This window comes from Mus musculus, chromosome 15, assembly GCF_000001635.26.
Source record: "Mus musculus strain C57BL/6J chromosome 15, GRCm38.p6 C57BL/6J".
Classification (NCBI taxonomy): domain Eukaryota; kingdom Metazoa; phylum Chordata; class Mammalia; order Rodentia; family Muridae; genus Mus; species Mus musculus.
The window spans coordinates 67,216,180-67,236,788 of NC_000081.6; the positions used below are offsets into that span (position 1 = coordinate 67,216,180).

The window sequence follows — 20,609 nt, forward strand, 5'->3', positions numbered from 1 at the left end:
CCTAGGAAAACTGTGACTCTACCTCTACCTCAGGGCCTTTGCAATACTTCCCCTTCCTTTTGCCGCCTTCTTCCTTCAGCCACTGCGATATTGATTGCTCTGTGCTCACACTACTCAGCTAACTTATTGGAGGAAGAGTGACTGAAATATATTCACAAGACAGGGTAGGATGACCAAGAGATTCAAAGTTACAGCTTAAGGGGTAATTGGAAGCAACAGGTAAGGATGGAGCTTTTCTAAGCATCCCAGAGTCTGGGGAAGGAATATAAATGCTTTGTAAGGCACTGGGAAGAACCAGGACAAAGACTTGAGCCACAGCCATGGAGTGAGACCTGTCTCTTAGCTCTGTCTAAAGAACCAGCAGAGCTCTGTCTAAAGAATGGGTTGTGCTGAGCTGAGAAGGCAACAGGCAAAAGACTCAGTTGCATCCCTGGGGTTGTATGCAGGAAGAGCTGTATGGGTCTATGTTCACTTCTCACCTGGGCACGGCCTCTTGGGGAGGCAGAACTTGGGGAATCTGATTGTGCTTATCCTATGCCAGTGCCAGGCTGTAAGAAAGCACTCCGGGGGGTGGGAAACACAATCTGAGATGTGAGAAAGCTGGAGCTGTTTCAGGGGTTCCCCAGGCCTATGACAAGGTCAGGGCCACAGGGTTCTCAGACTCTTAGACATCCAGGTGCCACTGGGAGGTGGGGGCTGGGGGAAGGGGAAGCTCTGGCTCGTCCCTTCAGTGATTGTCATTAGCTTAGTGGAAGCGAGTTTGGTGGTGGTTGTGGCTGGGAGCACAGAGAGTCCTCTACAGGAGCATTAAGCTGCCGCTCTGCAGTCAAATGACTTCTCTGTGGTTCCCCATGGTGGGTCTTGAAGAAAGGAACAGTTCATGGTTCTAAACAGTTCAGTGGTTGTTCATGGCTGAAAAGGGATGCATAATGTATCATATCCACTTCTCAGGGAAGACCTGAGATTAAATACCTTTTGCAGGGAGGAATATCTGGGAAGGAATACTTATTGGCTAAGTCCTCCAGGCCTCTAGGTACTTCATGAGCATGCAGAACTTTGTTTTGGGCCTACACGACCATAGGGCACATTTCTTTTAAGTGAGGCATATGGCACGTGTTCCAAATTAGGAATCTGGCAGGGAACAGGGAGTTGCTTAAGTCTCAGGTGAATGCCCACTGATCCTCTAGGTGTCAACCTGCTCTTCCTTACCAAACTTCCTGGCATGGTTTTACTGTCCAATAGATCTGGGGTAGAAATAGATAAAATTACACTCCAGAACCACTGGGTTTTTGGCTCTGTCTCTGGAAGAAAACCAGTGACCTGCAAGGGCTCATCTCCTTCAGGCCCTAGTCAGACTCTGCAGTTCCTGTGGCCCTTGGTTTGGGCAATGTGCTGATTAAACTTTGCTCTCCAATACCCATCATCTTCCTGCACTCTGGAAACTAAAGTGAAAATGTCTGACCATGATTTCTGAAAATTCCACAAGACAGAGTACCTCTGATTCAGGACACCATGTGGTACAGTCTCTCAGTGTTTCAGGATCCCCCAGACTTTTGCCCACAGGTCTGTCCAATCTACTGGCACCATGTATTATGAGAATGGACCTGATTCATCCAGAATGAGTTCATCATGGAGCTTAGAGTTAGAGAATGCCCATGAAATTCCTCATGGCTAGATGTTTACATATGCTGACATGGAAATTCGTGTGTCCTGGGGGGGGGGTGTCTATATTTTACTTGCCTGTGGCTCCTGGAGCACAGGAGTACATTTTATCCTTCTTGTTCTTTTCATGCCCACGACAGGACTGACCATAGAATAGATGCTAACAAACTGAAGAGCTTGCTCCCCACAGCTTCTGCCCTTCTCTTGACCCTGATTACAGACCCTGGTCATGGTCAGTGGGCCTTTTACCCCAAGGAGGAGCCTCTCAGTGATGAGGAAGGGTGACTCATAGAGTTGGGGGTTTGAGGCCTCCAGGAGGGTGTTACAAAATCACTTAAGTATTCTACCTATTGAGTAATATTTTGATGATTCACAGTGTCAAGGACACCTGGAGCTAGCCCTGACTCTTGGTCTCAGGGAAGTGAAAATCACACGTGTATGTTTTGTTGTGACCCAGGGCCCATTCTTTTTTTTTTTTTTTTTCCTAGAATCAAGCCCATGTCTAGTGGCTCTTTACTAAGTAGATATTTGGCACTTATTGTACTGACCCATAAGAGAAATAGGTTTTGTGCTTCATCGAGCACAGAAAGGCCCTCGGGATAGGGCAAGTCATGCTGAAACCAATATTATCTCTATGTTGTTCACTGAGCTCAGGAACCTTGGTGCCTAGCTGTACAGGGATCTAGGTACACTTCTAGTCTCAGTAGGTTATCTTTTAACTGTACTCTTTACCTGAGCTGTTACTGGCTTGAGGTCAGCCATGGTGAGAACCAGAGAGGGTAGAAAGGGCCTTATGTGTGGCTCTGTGGAAGGAGGCCAGGGCTTAGTCACTAGTCTAAGCTGTCTTTTTCTCACCACCTAGGGCTTGAGGATATGTGTCCCTTCCTTCATTCTTGCTTCACCCACCAAGGACAAGCCAGCTCTCCTATTCATCTGGGGAAATTAAGTAAGTTCCTTGACCTTCACTGTTTTGTGAAGCTTTCATCTCAAATCAAAGGGAATCTTCAGTTTTCTCCCTTGCGGCTTACACCTTCCTGTAGGTTTCCAAGAAAAGTGCCCTGGAATGTCAGGCTCTGGAGCTTTCTGATGGACTTACTAATACTTCTAAGGTTTAGGTGTTTTTATGTACACTATAGCCAGTGGGCCTGAGATCCTGCAGCATATTGAATGGGTATTCCTATACCAATAGCTGTGCTGATTAATTTTTTTCTCAATTGGACATAAACTAGAGCCATCTGGGAAGAGGGAACCTCATTTGAAGACAAAAATATGCCTCCATCACTTTGCCTGTAGGCATATTTGCAAGGTATTTTCTTTCTTTCTTCCTTTTTTATATTTACTTATTTTATTTATGGGAATAAACTGTAGCTCTTTTCAGACACACCACAAGAGGGCATTGGATCCCATTACAGATGGTTCTGTGCCACAACGTGGTTGCTGGGACTTGAACTCTGGACCTTTGGAAGAGCAGTCAGGGCTCTTACCCACTGAGCCACCTTACCAGCCCACAAAGTATTTTCTTAATTAATGATTTATGTGAGTGGGCCTTGTCCACTATGGGCAGGTGGTCTTGGGTGGTAGAGAGTCATGGGGAGCAAGCCTGTTAACAGTGTTTCTTCATGTCCTCTTTAGTTCCTGCCTCCAGATTCCTGCCTTATGTTCCTGTCTTGACTTCCCTCCACGATTATAAGCTATAAGTTGAAATAAATCCTTTCCTCCCCAAGTTGTTTTTAGTCATGTTTTTTTTTTAATCACATCAAGTAGAAAACAAATAAGACATAAATGTGAACAAATGAAAGCCAGCATTTTAAACTATGATAACATAAAAGTAGGTCTCCTAAGTGATAAACACTATCTATTGCTGATAGAGAGTATGACTTTTTACCATCTATAAGAATCAAGGGCTTTCAACCACTGTTTGTAAGTCAGCAAAGCATGACTTAGGTCTCTCTCTCTCTCTTTCTCTCTCTCTCTCTCTCTCTCTCTCTCTCTCTCTCTCTCTCTCTCTCTCATTGATTGACCAATGCAGAATGTTCAGCCTTGAAAATCATAAACATACCACCAAAAATACAACCTTAGTTGGTTGTATTTATATATAATTTAGCATATGCATATATACATGTACATGTATGAATATAACAATAATAATCAAAGAAAAAAGGAGCTTTCAATTTAAGATTGGGAGGTGACATAGTAGTAGTTAGAGGGATGGTATCTGGGAGGGGGTGGAAAGAGAAAAGAGAGAAAAAAGTGATATAATTTTATTTTAATAACCAAAAGAGGCACTTGTCAAGCAAATTTTCCACCTGCCTTGCCCCATATGGCACCATCAAAATTCGATTCACAGCACAGCACAAACATCTTCCTATTGTCTCAGAATGTGGATGAATCTAAAATATGAAGAAGTAAGGATAGATTGCTATCTAGTGTGAGAAAGGCAGGTCTGTCCACAGAAGAACCCATTCCATGTGAGAGAAGACTAGAAGCTTCTCTAGGAAGGTAACAAATGGATAAAAGGAATGAAGAATGGAGACAAGGCTTTGGGGTTCAAAGAGGTGTCTGTGGAATATGGAGGAAACCTTGGAGGGGGAGCATAGAGAAACTCATTATCCCATGGAGACAGAAGAGTAGCTAGGATCCCAGTGCCTCACAAGCATGAGACACTTACAGTGGTTAGAAGGCAGAAGGTAGAAGGGATCTGAAGCGTCAGTAGGAGATCAGAAGTGGTTGGGCTTCCTAGGCAAGCACTAGATTTCCTTAAGTGCCATTCAAGCAGCTGTATACTGGGTATGGAGACTAGAAGATGGTGCCTGCAAGTAGGCCATCGGGGCCATCCAGGACAGAATGCCAGTAGATTCTCAAACATTAGGTAGAATATGGCTCTGCCTGGTCTGCAGGGAACTGTTTCAAGAGCCACCAGTCAGATGCCTGATAGGCAGAACCCAAGCACAGTTAAGGGGAAAGACATCTGCTTCTGTCTTCCTCACTCCTTTTCCTGCTGCTGACCCTAGAGCATCCAGAGCAGCAGAGGAGAGTGCAAGGCTAAGATGGTTGGCTGGGTATATATGTATAGAAGTAGAATCTTACCCTGGGCTCTTGACTATTTCTGAAGTTGAACTTGAAGTTATGATGTCTTTTAGAGGTGTCATTCAGGGGTGGGGAAGGGAGAGATGACAAACTGTGTCTAAGCTGCCTAGCTTGTAATTATACCCGACCAAATTTAGCTGTCAAATAAAGGCGGTAATTACCAGCAGGCCTGAGGATCATCAAGGCATCTGCCCAGAGCAAGTGCACTCTTTGGATGCATCCAGCTTTAGATTAAGGACGACTCGGGCTTCTGTTCTATTGTTGCATCCTTCATTTTGCAAGGCATATTGATGCCCACCCAAGTTAGATTTTCTATGACCACATTGTGCTGGGTGTATCACATCATGTTCTCAAGGTACAGAGATGGTAAGGAGTATATCTGTCCATATAATCTGGGATTAGTGCAGGCTACACAGGCACAGGGGACAGAACTCCAAAGTATTTTGTGCTTAAAATCGGAGATGATATATCTTTGCTTACAACTTATGCATCCAGGGAAGGATTCTGAGGAGAGTGAATTTCTAGGGTGACTCATCTTCAAGAAGTAGTAATTCTCCAGAAGGAGAATAGAGCACACACACAGACTTGGAAGTAAGAAAGCCGTAGAAATGCAAGAGCATCGTTAGTATAGCATGCCTAGAATGTGAAGTGTTAGATGTGGGCAGGTGAGAAAAGTGAGCTTTGGGGAGACACCATGTCTACCCACACACTTTGCTCAAAGTTCCCTTCACCCATCTGTTGTAGATGAGCTAGGAAGGTGCTGGCTGTGGCCAGATTCCATTGTGAAAATCTCATTCTAGCTGGGGAGGCAAGGACATGATATTAATCCTAGTCACTGGGCAAAGCAAGCTGCAGCTGCAGCCATCCAGGAAGGAGGCTGAGTGAAGAAGGTGGAGGCTCCGAAGCAAGAACTGCTCGCCCATTTACTGTGGGAAGAAGGGGTTTGTAGAGAGAGCTGGCCACTTCATTGTGGTGGATCTTACTACTGTAGATGTATAGAAGAGATTGGAAATGAAAGGCATGAAACAAACAAACAAACAAAACAAATAGAATGTTATCTACAGGAACATGCTTTGTATGTGGAAATAGAAGTCAGAAGCCAGTCCATGTGAAAGTGGATTCAGTCCATGTGGAAGTGAATTTCACCTTTACCCAACTCCTCCTCCAATAAGATTTGATTATGATATTTATGCTACCAGATTTCTAGTCTAACAAAGAGGGGCTGTATTTTCCATATGCAGGCTTAGTGTAGCTGTATTTACCTTGTTATGCAAATGTCCCTCTCCTGAAGGTCTTCAAATGATTCTGAATTATGCAATCTTGGACTGGGATGTTATGTTTGGTTTGCCTTTTTTGTTTTGTTTTCTTGTAGAGAGTTCACTTTTGGAACAGGCTTCGGAAGCAGCAAATTGGGTGTCAGAAGTGAAGGCCACTCCACACGGCTACTCATTCCCTTCTAGTGGCTTGACTCTATAATTTGGCTCATAAATTGTCTCTGGGCAGAGAGAAATATCAAACCTTTAACTGCTATCATGGTTCTGGATAAAAATAAGAGGATGGGGGAAAATCCCCAGTTTAAAAACATACACGCTTTCCCATAAATTATAAAACCAAGTAGAGCTAATATTGAATACACAGATCTGTGGGCAGAGCTACTCTTCCAAACACCAAACAGGCTCCTAAGCAACATACCACTATTTTAACATCACCACTATTTTAAGCAGGTTTGGATGGAGGCTCAGGAGATTGGCATTCTCAAGGCAAAGAAGGCTCATGAGTTGTTCTCTCCTTGGAACTGTATGAGTCACTGTCAGGGCAGGATATTGGTTTGTGGGTTCAGCACTAGAAGAGAAATTTGCTGACCATTCAGTGGTGGAGAGGGTGGGTAACTTATAGGTCATCTATATTTAAAATTTCAGCCATGTCTCTCGGTATTTGCCAGAGTCAATTCTCTGTAAAAAGGTTTGCAGCATCATGCTGTGACACAAGGCTACCCTACCTTAATTATGGCAGTTAAGAATGTGCTATTCAGGCCGGGTAAGTTGCCTCAACAGGTAAGTCTGCCTCATCTGATGAGCTGAGTTTGATTCCTAGGATGCACATGGTAGAAGAAAGTCCTGACCTCCACACACTCAATGTGGTACACATGCCCCTACTCTTGGCCGCAGAATAAAGAAATGTAACTAAGTGTTCTCACAAAGAATATCCTAGGCACATTTAGACATTATAGTAATCAATAGTATGGTAAGCACAGATATACTAGATGCTTTCAAAGATGACCACCTTATTCCGAGAAATGTTCTGAGTAGATATTAAGGTTTCTTTGTATTAAAAGCCTGCATCTAAGAGATGCCAGTTAACTCTTTCAAGATGACGTTGTCAGAATGTAACTCTCCTGCCCTGAAAGCTTATCTCTTTTGGAATGTTAGGAGGGACTAATGTGGACTTTGTTCCCATGATGGCCAGAGAATGGATGAATGATTCTATCCATGATCCATCAAACCTTTGTTCTCTAAAGGGAAGTCAATGACAGATTCTAAATAGTAAAATTGTATTTATCAGACTAGATTCTGATCTGGTTACAAGGGCAGAATTGGGGTGTCATACAAGTGTTGGTCCAAGGGAGCAATTTCTGCTAACTTCTGCACCCAGCACCGACTCTTGCAGCCGTGTCTTGGTGTCATGCTTTCTTCTGAAGACCAGAAACACATCTATATCCCTTAGTGCTGGCCTAAAGTTGGCATAGAAGAAAGCCCCTTCCTTTGAGTCACATAGACACAGACACATTGTTGTACAAGACAGTTCTCTGGACAGACAACTGCCATCCTTGGAAGTCTAGAAGCTCCCACTTGCAAATGATAATCCCAGCTGGGTTCATTGACCGGTTACACTCTCTCATAGAAGGAGATGGGAGCGTCACAAGACCCTCATCTGAGTATCTGATCACTTTGTACTACCTATTGCACACAATTCTATCTACTACAGGTGGTCTCAGGGAGACAAAGATTATATAAGCCAGGGAAGAAGTGGGTGGGGATTCATCTTTGGTTATGAGAAATCCATCAGCTTCTGGGTAAAGGCTTTTGAGTAAAACCTTTTCAAAGGAACACTCATACTCTTGTAAGTAACCTCTCACCTGTGATCTCTAAATAAAGCTAACAAATGCACTGATTATTCAGAATGAACTTGGCTAGAAACATACCTCAATTTGTTGGTGGGATAATAGGAGGAGGAGGAGGAAAAAAAGAGGTGGGGAGGATGGGAGGAGAAGGAAGAGGTGAAAGGTAAACAGTGTTTATGTCTGCCTCAAGGAAAGAATTTTAGGAACAACTACTGAGTCTTAAGTGATCTGGTCCAGGCTGCTCTTTCTCTCAGGGCTTCTGATTGCTCTCAGCTTCCTGTTTGTCCTTGGACATCTGCTTCTAGGTTCTCCCTTCAGGAACTCATTATTTCCTTTGCTAGCTATCTTTTAAAATTCTTAATTCAGTGTTTTAAAATCTCATATTCATTAACATAAATAAAATAAAAATCTCATATTCAATACTTATTCTGGAAAAGATAACCAGACAGAAAATCATCCCAGAGAAAAGGCAAAACCAAAATTTGACCTCATTTCTTTCCAACTTTTATAATGTGAATGTCCTCATTATTGCTGCCATTAAATGTCTGTTGCTACGAATCGGGGGTAGCCCATAGGGTCATAGCAACAGAGGAGGGAATGAAATAGAGAAATAAATTTATCCATTCCTATTACTATCATCCAGAATAAAAAGAAACTGGTGCTTTCTAGTCAGGCTCTCTTCTCTGGGTAGGCAGAATCTAGAAGATCAAGTTGGAGGACTTCCTAGGAGAGGATCAATAGGTTTCCAAAATAGTTTGCTGAGTCCATGCATGCAAAAAAATCAACAAAGGAAGAGATAGAAAGGGATCTTTCCCTGGACTCACATCCCAGACATCATTGGCCTGAAAATGTGCCTGGTCCAGGTGATAGACGTAGGGGATGCACAGATATTTTAGGAAGGTAAGAATTCGTTCTCTCTCACGTCCACTTACTAGTAGTACTAGTAGCAGGGACACAGTGGATGACTGAGTTGTTCAGGTTTTGAGCTAAGCATTAGAAACTTAACAATTAAAAAAAGTAGCTGAGATTTCTATTTTCAAGAAAAATGTACACAGCCAAGAGCAAGAATTCCCAACTATTCTGGTTAGTTTTTGTTTGTTTTTGCTAACTTGACACTTGATACAAGCTAGCATTATCTGGGAAGAGGGACCTCAATTGAGAAAATACATCCATCAAATTGATCTGTAGATAAGTCTGCAGAGTGTTTTCTTGATGAATTATTGATGTGGGAGGAACCAGTCACTAGGGGTGATGTCACCTCTAAATCTAGGTGGTCCTGGGAAGTAAAAGAAAGATGGCTGAGTGTGAGTTGGAGAATCATGGGAGTAAGCAGCACTCGCACATGGTTACTGCTTCAATTTGCCCCACAAGTTCTTGCCTTGGCTTCCCTCAATGATGGCTTGTAAGCTTTAAGATGAAATAAACCCTTTCCTCCTTAAGTTGGTTTTGGTCAATATTTTATCACAGTGACAGAAAGAAAACCAAAGCACTGACCATAGCATTGTTGATATTTTGAGTCATTTCATTCTCTGTTGGCAGAGAGGGGCTGTTTGAGGCGTTATAGGTTTTCAACATTGTCCTTACTCTTTCCTCACAATCAAAACTGCCATCTGGAAAATGACAAATGTCAAGGGGAAGAAATGGCCACCAGTTGAAAAGCTTTTTGATCAGAAGTATTGAAGCAGGTAATTTGGTAATGTGGAGAGAGTTCAGTCAGCCTTCTGCCATCCAGGGTTCCGTGCCCACGAAGCCAATCTGCTGTAGGTTTAAAATTGAAAAAAAAAAAGTCATGTGGTAATCCAGTGGAAGTGGATGTGATTGCATGATCCCCTGAAAATGTCTGGAAGTGTTCTCTAAATGTGTTTTCTCTCGGCCACAAGTCAAATTTGTCCTGCCTAGGTGGTGCTTATTGCTCCTGGAATGAAGAGATGTGGAACAGAGACGTATCTCACTTGCAGTTTGCAATGCATATTATTACCCATCCTTATCTGTGATTCCTCTCTCTATGATTTCAGTTACCCCTGATCAACCATACTTTGAAAACACTAAATAAAAAGATTCAGAAGTAAGAAACTCTTAAGGTTCAAATACATTCTGCTATAAACTACCATGGTAATTATTTTATCATTGGTGATAATTGTTATGCTCAAAGTGGGTTTGATTCATAGACATGGCTTCCTTATAGGTTGGTATGAATATGAAAAACAGTATGTAAGGGCTTTGGGATCTCCTGTAGTTTTGGGCACTGAGTAGGAGACTTGGAAAAGATTGTCTTGGGTGATGGGTTAGCACACAACCAGAAACAAATCTTGGCTTCTATTATCCTTTATGGTTTTTGTGGCCCTCTATTCCTACAGCACAAGCCTATGGTGATGATATACCCTTTGTGGCTATGGCTATGCAAAATGAATGGCATGGATAAAAGGCTCGGGGCAGGAACACCATAACAACATATTTGTAATACACAGTCCAAGGGGACACAGTAGCTGGGAGGAGGGCATGTGGAGAACCTGACCTTGCAGACATGATCATTAGCTTAAGAAACCTAGAAGACTAGCTTCTGTCTGGCAATGTGAGGTGTCACTTATGTGATGCTTGTTGTATGCCAGAAGGCCTTCCAAGTGAGATCACAGGCACCATCGCCTTGGATCTTCCCCCAGGTTCTAGAAGGCACATGCCTATTATTAGCAACACTTGAAAGACCAGGATATGGAGGCTTAAAGCAATTAGTCACATGTAAAGTTCACCTGAAGCAGAGTGGTAATTCCTGTTCATCAGATCTCTTTGATGCCAACATCTTCCCATTCAGTGATAGGGTGGATTGCTGGCTGGGCTACCTGTAGGCCTGCTGATAAAAAGATAGCTTCTGCTGGTGGCTGACTGTGGGTAAGAGTCATTCGAGCAAATTGCTTCCCGGAAGCACTGATTCTCTGCAGTTTGTTCTAGGGAAGACTCCTTCCAGCGAGGCTGGCTGGGCAGGCCACACTTGCAAAGGCGATGCTCTGAAATTAGAGGTGAAAGAGGCACGCATGTAAGTCACGTCTGTTCACAAATTGAATTAATTATACTTGGCTGGGGCACAGGTGGAAGGAATCCAACTGGAGTTTGTTCAAAAAGCAAGAGAGAAAATGATGGAGAAGAAATGAAGGCAGTGTCTTGTCGTACAAAATATTTTTAAAAAACCTCGGCACGGGGGGTGGTGGTGGTGGTGTTCTTCCCACCTTAGACCATTTATGTTCCCAGATAAACACACACACACACACACACACACACACACACACACACACACACACAAAAGCTTTATATTTTAGTATGCCTTATGCAACACAATAGCTGGCAGCTGCCTACCCTCCACGCTGTTAGAATCTACCTTTCTATAGATAATCCTAAACTATTAGTCACTATTTATTATGCTCCATCTGAACTCCTCTAAACTGCAACCAGGCAGCCCTCTGGGACACCTTGGCCCCTAGGTCATGGTGGATCTCCTTTCTCATCTCTCACAGGTTCTTTTCCTAGCCCGTGGTGGCTTCTTGCTTCCCATTACTCTTTCTCACAGTCCCAAGTCCAGGAAACCTCAACCTCACTTACATAACCAACAGCATAGAGGGTAGGCAGTTGCCGAGCTACAGTACTGCATAAGGCATATTTAAAAACAAAACGGCTATGTGACACATCTTTCATTTGGGAACATAAGCTGCCAAAGGCAGGAAGAAACCCCTCAATGGAATTTTTTAGATCTATTTTACTACAGTGTTTAGAACAGGGGATAGGAATATGGCAGGGCTCAGGATGGCTGGAGCCAGAGCCTGGATTCCCTATGGCCTATTCTCAGTGTGTTTCCTGGGTGGGAACAGTTTCTATTTTCACCACTCCAACCTTATGCAGCTGCCGTCACCTCTCAAGTTTCCTGATTTATGTTTCAGCCACCATGGAGCCTCATGGCTCATTTTCATTCTTACATACCAGAGGAAATGACTGATTCAGTGGGCTGGGAATTCAGTTCAGTTAACAGAGTACTGGACTGTCATTAGCCCTGGGCTTGACCCCTAGCATCTCAAAGTAGGGCATGGTCATGCATGCGTGTAATCCCGGCATTTAGGAAGATCGGGAGTTCAAGGTTATCCTTAGCTACAAAGCAAACTCAAGGCTATCCGGGGCTGTATGGAAGCCAGTCTTAATGAGGAAATAATAATTTTATGATGTTTGACTCAAGTGCTGTCTGGGTTTGGTGGTACTGTGCTCAAGACAATTCATATAATGCAGGTTGGTGAGGCAGAGGGGTCTCAACGGACCCCTAAGAGTGGGGCAATCATCTCGTTAGAGGCCTAGAACACATATGCCCTGAAGGATGGCTAGATCTGAGGAAAAATAATAGGGAAAAACGTGGAGAGCACAAAGACACTTTTTTCCCCCAAGAGGGGCCAAGTAAGAATTGTCTGGTGTATGGTTCTATTATATATTTTAAATGTCATGTTCTATGTGGTTGAAAGTATTTCACTCACACTAGAATAAAGTACTGTTGACAGAGACCAGTTCTGATTGCCAAAGGCTTAAAAAATGCCTTATATTATAAAGTGCATATGTGTGTGTGTATAAAATTGACACATAACAAATGCTTGCATCTGTGAGTACAAAGTGAAATTTTATCATATGTGTACCATATGCATACATTCAGGGTTCTAATATATTTATTGCCTGAATTGTTTATCATGTTGATGAGTGTTGTTAACATTTCAGAGTCCTCTCTTGGACCTATTTTGAATTACCCGAGTAAGTGTTGTTCACCATAGTCACTCTATCCTATAGGACATTCTAGAAACCTAGTTGCAGTGGTGGGTTTCGCTGTTGGAAGCTGTAGTGACTTTGCAATAACAGATCTTACTTACTGGAGCTTTGATGTTTCTCCATTGGCTCATTTAGCTGATCTCAAATAAATCCAAACTTCATGACCCAGAAGAGGTGACCTGAGGCCAACTGGCCTTTATCTTCTGCCCACTGAAGCCTGGACCCTTAGACGGATTTATTTGACTGGAGTATGTTCACTGAAGAGTCTTGATATGGAGCCAAATGAGCAATAAGAAATTACAGAGCAGACAGTGAACAACAGGATGGAGGGAAAGCCCAGGTGTTCTTAGGCATGCCGAACCTCGAACGCCTTGTAGGATGATGCAGGGCAGAAGGGAGCAAGGCCAGTTGGAACTTGATTTGGCTCCTGAACTGAGGCGGCAGTCTCTTTATGCTCCTTTAAAAACCAACCAAACAAAAAACAAAAACAGGGAATCGACATAAAAAACGTCAGTACCATCTCTCCTTTTGGTAATGCCCTTTTTAATGCTGCAAGTTCTGGAGAGTTCCCTGGTCCCTGGTGGAGGATATGCTACTGAAGGAGGAGACATTGCCTTTGCATCCAGCCCTTCCCACCAACTGCCCTCCTGAGTAAGCTTGTTTCAGTTGGTTCTGCCAGCTGGCTGGTGTCTGTCCCTGCTCTGCCTTCCCTCCAGCCCCATTCACTCCATTACAACACCCACTGCCGCCGCTGGATTAATGAGTCAGACTGGCCTGCCACACGTCTGGGCCATTATGCCATTGTCACAATTGGCGTTTTGCTGGTCCTGTTATCCAGTTGCCTTCTGTGTGTGTAATTGCAAAAGGTTCATTTTCCATTTCAGCCCGCCACTTACTTAATAATGGAGCCTGGGAGGAAAAAGCATCAGTCAGTAAAATTATGGAGAGCACTCGATGCCTCCACCTAGGTGTCTGTATCGAGGTCATTTTGCCTGGAGTGGGGCAAAGTGGTATCTGACACTACCATGAGCCAGAGGCCAGCGACTGAAGTCAGGTTTGTGTCTGGAATCCAGCAGAAGTGTGTGTGTATGTGTGTGTGTGTATGCTTGTGTATACACAAGCACGCTTGCATTTATGTTCATAGTTGTCTTTGCATGTGTACACATGTTTGCAGGTATGTTTGTGTTCACATTCTGACAATGTACACGATGCAAGTGGTGAAGCATGCACAGCTATTTCAGGAAGGTGAGAATTCTTTCTCTCACACATTGCTTACAAGCCACAGGAGCACAGCAGAAGATGGCAGTGCTCAGGATTTGGATTAAGTCTTGGGGACTGGCTGGGTAGCTGAGATTTTGGTCCTGAAGGAACATGCACAGTGAAGAGCATGGGTTCTTGACCTTGGTACTACTGCCATTTTGGGTCAGATCTTTCTTTGTTGGAGGATAGGGGCTGTTTGGGTGCATAGCAGCATGCTCAGCTGCGCCCTTGCTCCTTACATATAACCACAAGCATCTTCCGGAAATGTCATTGCCTCAGGTCTGCGCTGGGGTCAACCAACTGTGGACTAAAACCTTGAGAAGCAGATATGTTTGATGGACCATAATCTGAGTAGTGGTTTCAGCCACACAGCATCTGTATGCGTATAGTGTGGATGAATAGGTCCTCACAGCTCACGGTGGGTGGCCTATAAACCAAAGGCAGGACTGAGCCAACTCCAGGTCTCCCATCTACATGTTCCCTCTAGAATCTATGATACAAAGTTTATAAAATCACCCAAGGACTGAAAATAGCCATCTTAGCTCTTTGTGTGTCCCTGCTCTGCTGTGCTCACAATGCTTCCATTTTCCTCCTCCATCTGCCTAGCTTCCTGTTCTCGCCATGAAGGCTGTGAGCCTTCACTTGGTGCCACAACGGTAATTAGTATATTTTGTTTCCAAAATGCTCTGGTGATGACATCATCACAATTGGGATTTTGCTCTCAGGACTATGAAGGACCATGCCCTACAACTGCATCAAAGTGGTGGCTGTTACCTGTTTAACACTGGGGAAAAGGACATGTTTTTAGTAGGGAGCCAGACTGGTTGGTTTTGTGTGTCAATTTGACCCACGTTAGAAATAAAGTAGCCTCAGTTGAGAAAATAACTCCATGAGATCCAGCTGTAAGGCAATTACATTCTCAATTAGTGAGCAATGGTGAAGGACCCATCCCTTTGTGGGTGGAACCATCCCTAGGCTGGTCGTCATGGGTTCTATAAGAAAGCAGACTGAGAAAGCCAGCAGAAGCAAGAAACTAAGCAGCATCCCTCTATAGCCTCTACTCTAGTTCTTGCCTCTAGGTTTCAGCCTATTTGAGTTCCTTTTGTGACTTACTCCAATCAGGGATTGTTATTTGGTTGTGTAAGCCAAATGAACCTTTCCTCCACAACTTGCTTTCCAGTCATGGTGTTTTGTTGCGGTAATAGAAACACTAACTAAGACAGGAGCATAGGAAAGAGAGTAGACTGAGTTTTTGTATGTTTTGCTTAATTTTTTCTATGATAAGATTCCTAGGTTTGCAAACGAAGAGTAATGTAGGGATCACTGACCATGATGCAACTGATATGAAGGCTCCCTAACTTGAAGTAACAGTTTTGATTTTGTGTACAGCAGGCAGATTTGAGCGAATGTATCTAGATTCTTCCAGGAGACCCCTTTCCTCCCCACACACTGCAGAAAGATTGCCAGTTTCTGAAGTACAGTTAGTATGGGGCAGGGGTCTTTATGAGAGCTTCAAGCTTTGAGAGAACTGCTCCCTGGCAGCCACTCGGAGCCAAGGGATCAATTGATCAGAACAATGACACCAAAAGCCACAGTCTGGTGAATGCCAGGTCTATATGGGGCTGGGAGCTTCATGGTTCTCTGGGACCAAGATTTATGGGACCAAAGACATGCGTGGCATATACCAGATGATCTGACAACATTACATGAAATCAGGTCGGCTGATCAAGACAATTGCATGCCACCAGCTTTGTTCATAATCTTGCGAAAGATTCATTGTTCTCATCTCTGTGTTGAGCATCTTACCAATACCAAACTGAAGAGTCTTTTTAGTGTTATTTTCTTTCTTTTTCCTTCTCTCCTTTCTTCCTTTTTCCCCTTCCCTCATTTCTTTCTCCAACCTTTTAGTCTCTCTCTTTAATAAACATATAATCAGTGCATGTATTTATGGGATATAGCCTGGCATTTCTTTTTGTCCCTTCATCTTGTATTAGTTCTTTGAGAATTTTGGTCGGTATTCAACCCCCTTCTCGCTTAACCATATCTACCTACTTTCCTATCCACCTATAACTTTGTGTTCTTTACTTCTTTTAACCCACCAACTACAGTTGGTGCTGCCTATATACTCTTTTAATATGTGGCTTTCAGTTATGGGTGGTCAACCCACTAGGGTCTTCACCCTTAAAGAAAACTGGTTTTCTCTCAGCAGCTATCGACTGCCCACAGCTCCTTAGGTAGGGGTGTCCCCCTTCCATGCTACCTTGTCTGGCTTGACCTTGCACAGGTCTTGTGCATGCTGCCCTAGCCAGTGTGAGATCATATGTGTAATCTCCACGCTGAGCCTAGAAAACACTGTTTTCTTGTAGTCATTTGCCACCTCTGGTTCTTCCAAATTGTCCACTCTTCTGGAAAAATCTCTGGGTCTTTTTGGAGGATACACATGACCCAGTTAGTGTTGACTATTCCTCATCTCTTATTCTCTACACCAGTATAGGTATGGAGAGTATAATGACCAGATCATCATGTAAAACATCATTTCTTCGTGTAGGAAGTGGTTAAAATCTCCTACACTCACTTTTCCAAAGCATAGAGTTAATTGTTGCCAACCATAGTTACCCTGCTGTGTTATGGAACACAAGGCATATTGGATTCTCCCAATCCAAGTTACCCTGCTGTGCAATGGGACACAAGGCATATTGGATTCTCCCAATCCAAGAGCTTTGAAGATTAAATAAAAGAATGTATGACCACATTGTTTAGACCTGTACAGGAAATATAAACTTGCTAACAAAAAGCTTAGGAAGCTGCCTCTTCAGTGCTCCATCACGAGTATTCCAAATGTTAATTTAGAGGCTGAGAGTGCACATTTTCCCTAGGTGTTGCTCAACTCTAATAGTTACCTGTATTGTGCAAACATATATTACATACTTGGGGCCGAGTAAAGCTATTTTCATCTTCAGTGGGAAAAACATTACTTGTAAACATTTTAATTTTTCCTCAATTGGCCTTTGTGTCAATAAAGGTTGCTACGAACTGACTAGAATGTTGCTCTTTGGAGATGGCATATGGAAAGGGAGAAAATAGATCAGAAGGTAATCACAATTTTGTTCCTTGTAAATCAGGCTATCTATTTTTTCCATTATCTTCCCTTGGTTATTAGCTGAAGGCCTCTTGGAATCTGCAGCAACACTGAGAGATGGGACTGAAGTCTGCAATGATCCCTGAAGCCATCTAACCACTGGCTAAGGCTAAGTCCTCCTGCTTCTGTGACACATCAAAAGTATAGTAGTTTAAGGAGCACAAACTCATTATTTCATAACTCTGGAGATGAACATAGAGTTAAGATGTCTATATGGTTGTGTTCCTTCTAGAAGCTTCCTTCCAGCTTCTAGATGATATCTGGTTGCTCTGCTCATGACTTGGCTCTGAACTCTACTTCTGTTGTCAACCCATCAGCCCTAAACCATCATTAATCTTTTAACTTGTTTCTCCCACTTATTTGTTTCACAGAGACAAAAGCTAACTATTTCAGTGGCCTTGCTCACTCATACAACCTACCATGCTTCAGAAGTGAGTCTCGGGTACAGATGAAAACTTCTCTTGCTCTGTATATTTGGGCAGAGGTCACTCATTGGCCACAAGATGAACCTTTGAGGGCTCCAGTTTGAAATTCTGGGACTTAGTCCTTAGCATTCTCCCAATCATTCATTAATCTTTAATGGATAGCATTGATTGTTTACTCGTGTCTACCCCAAGTGCTCACTTAACAGTGCTCTTTCTGTGCATGATTCCTGGGCAAGTCTTTCAAGGTCACCATGATTTGTGACCTTCCTCCCTTTTTCCTTCCTTTCCTCCCTCCCTCCCTCCCTCCCTCCCTCCCTCCCTTCCTCCCTTCCTCTCTCTCTCCCTCCCTTCCTCTCTCTCTCCCTCCCTTCCTCTCTCTCTCCCTCCCTTCCTCTCTCTCTCCCTCCCTTCCTCTCTCTTTTCCTCCCTCCCTCTCTCCATCTCTCCCTCTTTCCATCCCTCCCTTCCTTGCTCCTTCCCTCCTCCCTCCTTCTGCATAATCTTCTCAGATCCCCAGATTTTCTTCATACCCTTTAGCTATGTCATGTACCTGTTCCTGGGTCCATTTTCAGTAACACCGAGGATATTCACTGCCATGTGGAAACAGAGCTTTCAGGGTAGATGTCAGTATCTTGCTAACTTCTAGTGGCAGATTTCTCTCAGTCACTCTTGGTTTGGGGAGGTATACATACCTTAGGTGTTAAGACCTTATACACAGGCTGTGAATGCTGGTGAAAAGACACTGATGTGACTGGGTATAGAAGTAGCCAAGATCTAATAGAGGGTATCTTATCACTGAATAGATCACATGAGACCATGGGCAAATCTCTTCATCTCTCTCATATTAGAAAAGGGACTAATGATCCTCCCTCCAAATAAACCCTGCGGGCATAGGTTCTAATCCCTTTCTAGTTGTTAGACATATAACTTATATGCCTCCTCTACTCACACCTGCAGCCATGGTTTGAGAATGGTACTTGGAGATGGCACTAGTTACTGTAGTGGTTTGAAGGAGAATAGCCCCACAGGCTTGTGTGCTTGAATTCTTGGTCCCTAGTTATTGGAACTCCTTCTGGGGAAGGAATAGAAGATATGGCCTTATTGGAGGAGCTATGTGGCTGGGGCTGTGGTTCAAAGTTTCAAAAGCCCATTTTTCTCACTCTCTATCTGCAATTTATAGATTAGATGTGAGCTCTTGGTTACTGCTGCAGAACCATGCCTGTCTGCCTCTATGCTTCCTGCCTGCCAAGGTGATCATCGACCAACCCTCTGAAACTGTAAGAAAGCCACCAACTAAATTCTTCATTCTATAAGTTGCCTTGGTCATGGTATTTCTCTTACAACAGCAGAACAATAACTTAGACAGTTTTCTCATTGTGACAAAAGATACTGACAGAAGCAGTTTAGAGAGATGGAAAAATTTATTCTTACCATTTATAGTGGAGGGAGACATAGTAGCAGGTAGGGAAAAGAGCAGAGCTGCAGGAGTGGGCAGCTGACTGGTCATATTGCTTCTACATCCACAATGCAGGAAGTGAACAGGAAATGGGGCTGGGTTGTGAAACCTCAAAGCCCAGCTTCAGTGAACCCACTCGCTCCCATGAGGCTCCACTTCCTAACGGTTCCACAATCTCCCCAAGCAGTGTTTCCTCCTGGGAGCTGAGTGTTCAAGCACATGATGAACCTATGTGGGGCATTTCACATTTAAACCACAGAGGAAGCACAAGAGGCCTTAGGATATATAGCACTAATGTGTATACCAAGCCTGGCACTTGAAGGCACTTGGCTATCATGAATCATGATTGTAGATTTATGTTTGTGGGTTTCCCCAATGCTCTCCCTTTGACATTTTTCCAAATATAGACAAGTCTCCAAATATAATGTATCAAACAGCCACAGGAGAAAGTATGTGGTCATGTTTAGAGCACTAAGACAAGTCTCCGTGGTCTAAGCTTAGACCACTTGTTTGCATGTTCTGCTTGTCTTATTTCTCTTCTCTAACCACTGAGTGAAGAGATGAAATTCTTAGCTGGGCAGCATCTAAATCATCACACGATACTAGTGTTTTCCCACTCTAGGTCTGCAGCATATATCCATTCTCCGGACCCATTGTGATTTTAACAGAGCAAGCAGTCATAGGTGCCCTGCAGACCCCAGGCTCTCAGTGGACTTGTTTGCCTTGTGGGCCTCAGTCACAGCCACCCTAAGCAGCAGCATCACCATCTGACACATCGGAAAGGAAACTCTATCCAGAAGGCTGACTCTTCAAGGTGGATATCTATCAAAGAGAGGTGTGACCCAAGGGCGGCCAGGGATCACTGAGAAGCTGGACGATCTGCTGCCCTCAGTCAAGATGCTGGGAGGTGCAGAAGCCTGGGTCCAACGTCCAAGAGGCCATTTCCTTGGTAGGAGAGATTCTGAGTTCTTCATTTCTATAACCGAATATAATGCATTTGATTTCTCACCCTGGTGATCAAGGTTTTCATTTCATCTTTGATAATACTTCTGGAACAAGAGTCATTTGGGAAGATTTACTGCTGAAATAAAACTCCCCTGAAAGGAGGAGTTAGAAAATATCTGCTGAGGTATGGAGTGGAATTCCTCAGTGGTAGAACAGGCTTTTAACTATGGGGATGACAAACAAGGTGGACTCAGATGAGCAGAGGCAATGGTGGACACCTTGCTTCAGCTGCTCCTGGGATTATCACACTGCCCTGGGCCTCAAACCTCTCTTTTCTATGACCACACATATGTATTAAGAAGGTGGCCCATTCTCTGTCCTTAGGCTTTTGTTTGGGAATGATAATAAATGAATATTGTTGTGCTGACATCATAGCTGCCTCATAAAAGAGATACCTTACAATCCTAAGAAGAGAAACCATGGTTGGCCTTTAGGATAAAGGAAGAGGCATCATCTAAAGGAAGCTTCTAGAGAGTGAGCAGAGAACTTCCTCCTCTCCCTGCTTCCCCTCCCCTCCCCTCCCCATCTTCCCCCCTCCTCCCTTTTTGTCCTCACCAAGCCCTGCATCCCCTGAGTGAGTGCATGAGGGGTAAAAGGCTGCAGCCTGGTGCTGTGGCCAGGTGGTCATTTTACTGGACTTCAGTTCCAACCCTCACTAAGGGAGTG

At 43.6% G+C, this 20,609-nt stretch overlaps 1 long non-coding RNA gene across 1 annotated transcript in view; it reads left to right on the forward strand.

The window, feature by feature from the left end:
- The first annotated feature begins 10,589 nt into the window (after positions 1 to 10,589).
- Positions 10,590 to 20,609, forward strand: part of 1700012I11Rik (RIKEN cDNA 1700012I11 gene) — a 150,326-nt gene continuing 140,306 nt past the window's right edge. The window contains exon 1 of the long non-coding RNA NR_045140.1: positions 10,590 to 10,901. This is a non-coding gene — a long non-coding RNA (RIKEN cDNA 1700012I11 gene). The remainder of the gene's footprint in view (positions 10,902 to 20,609) is intronic.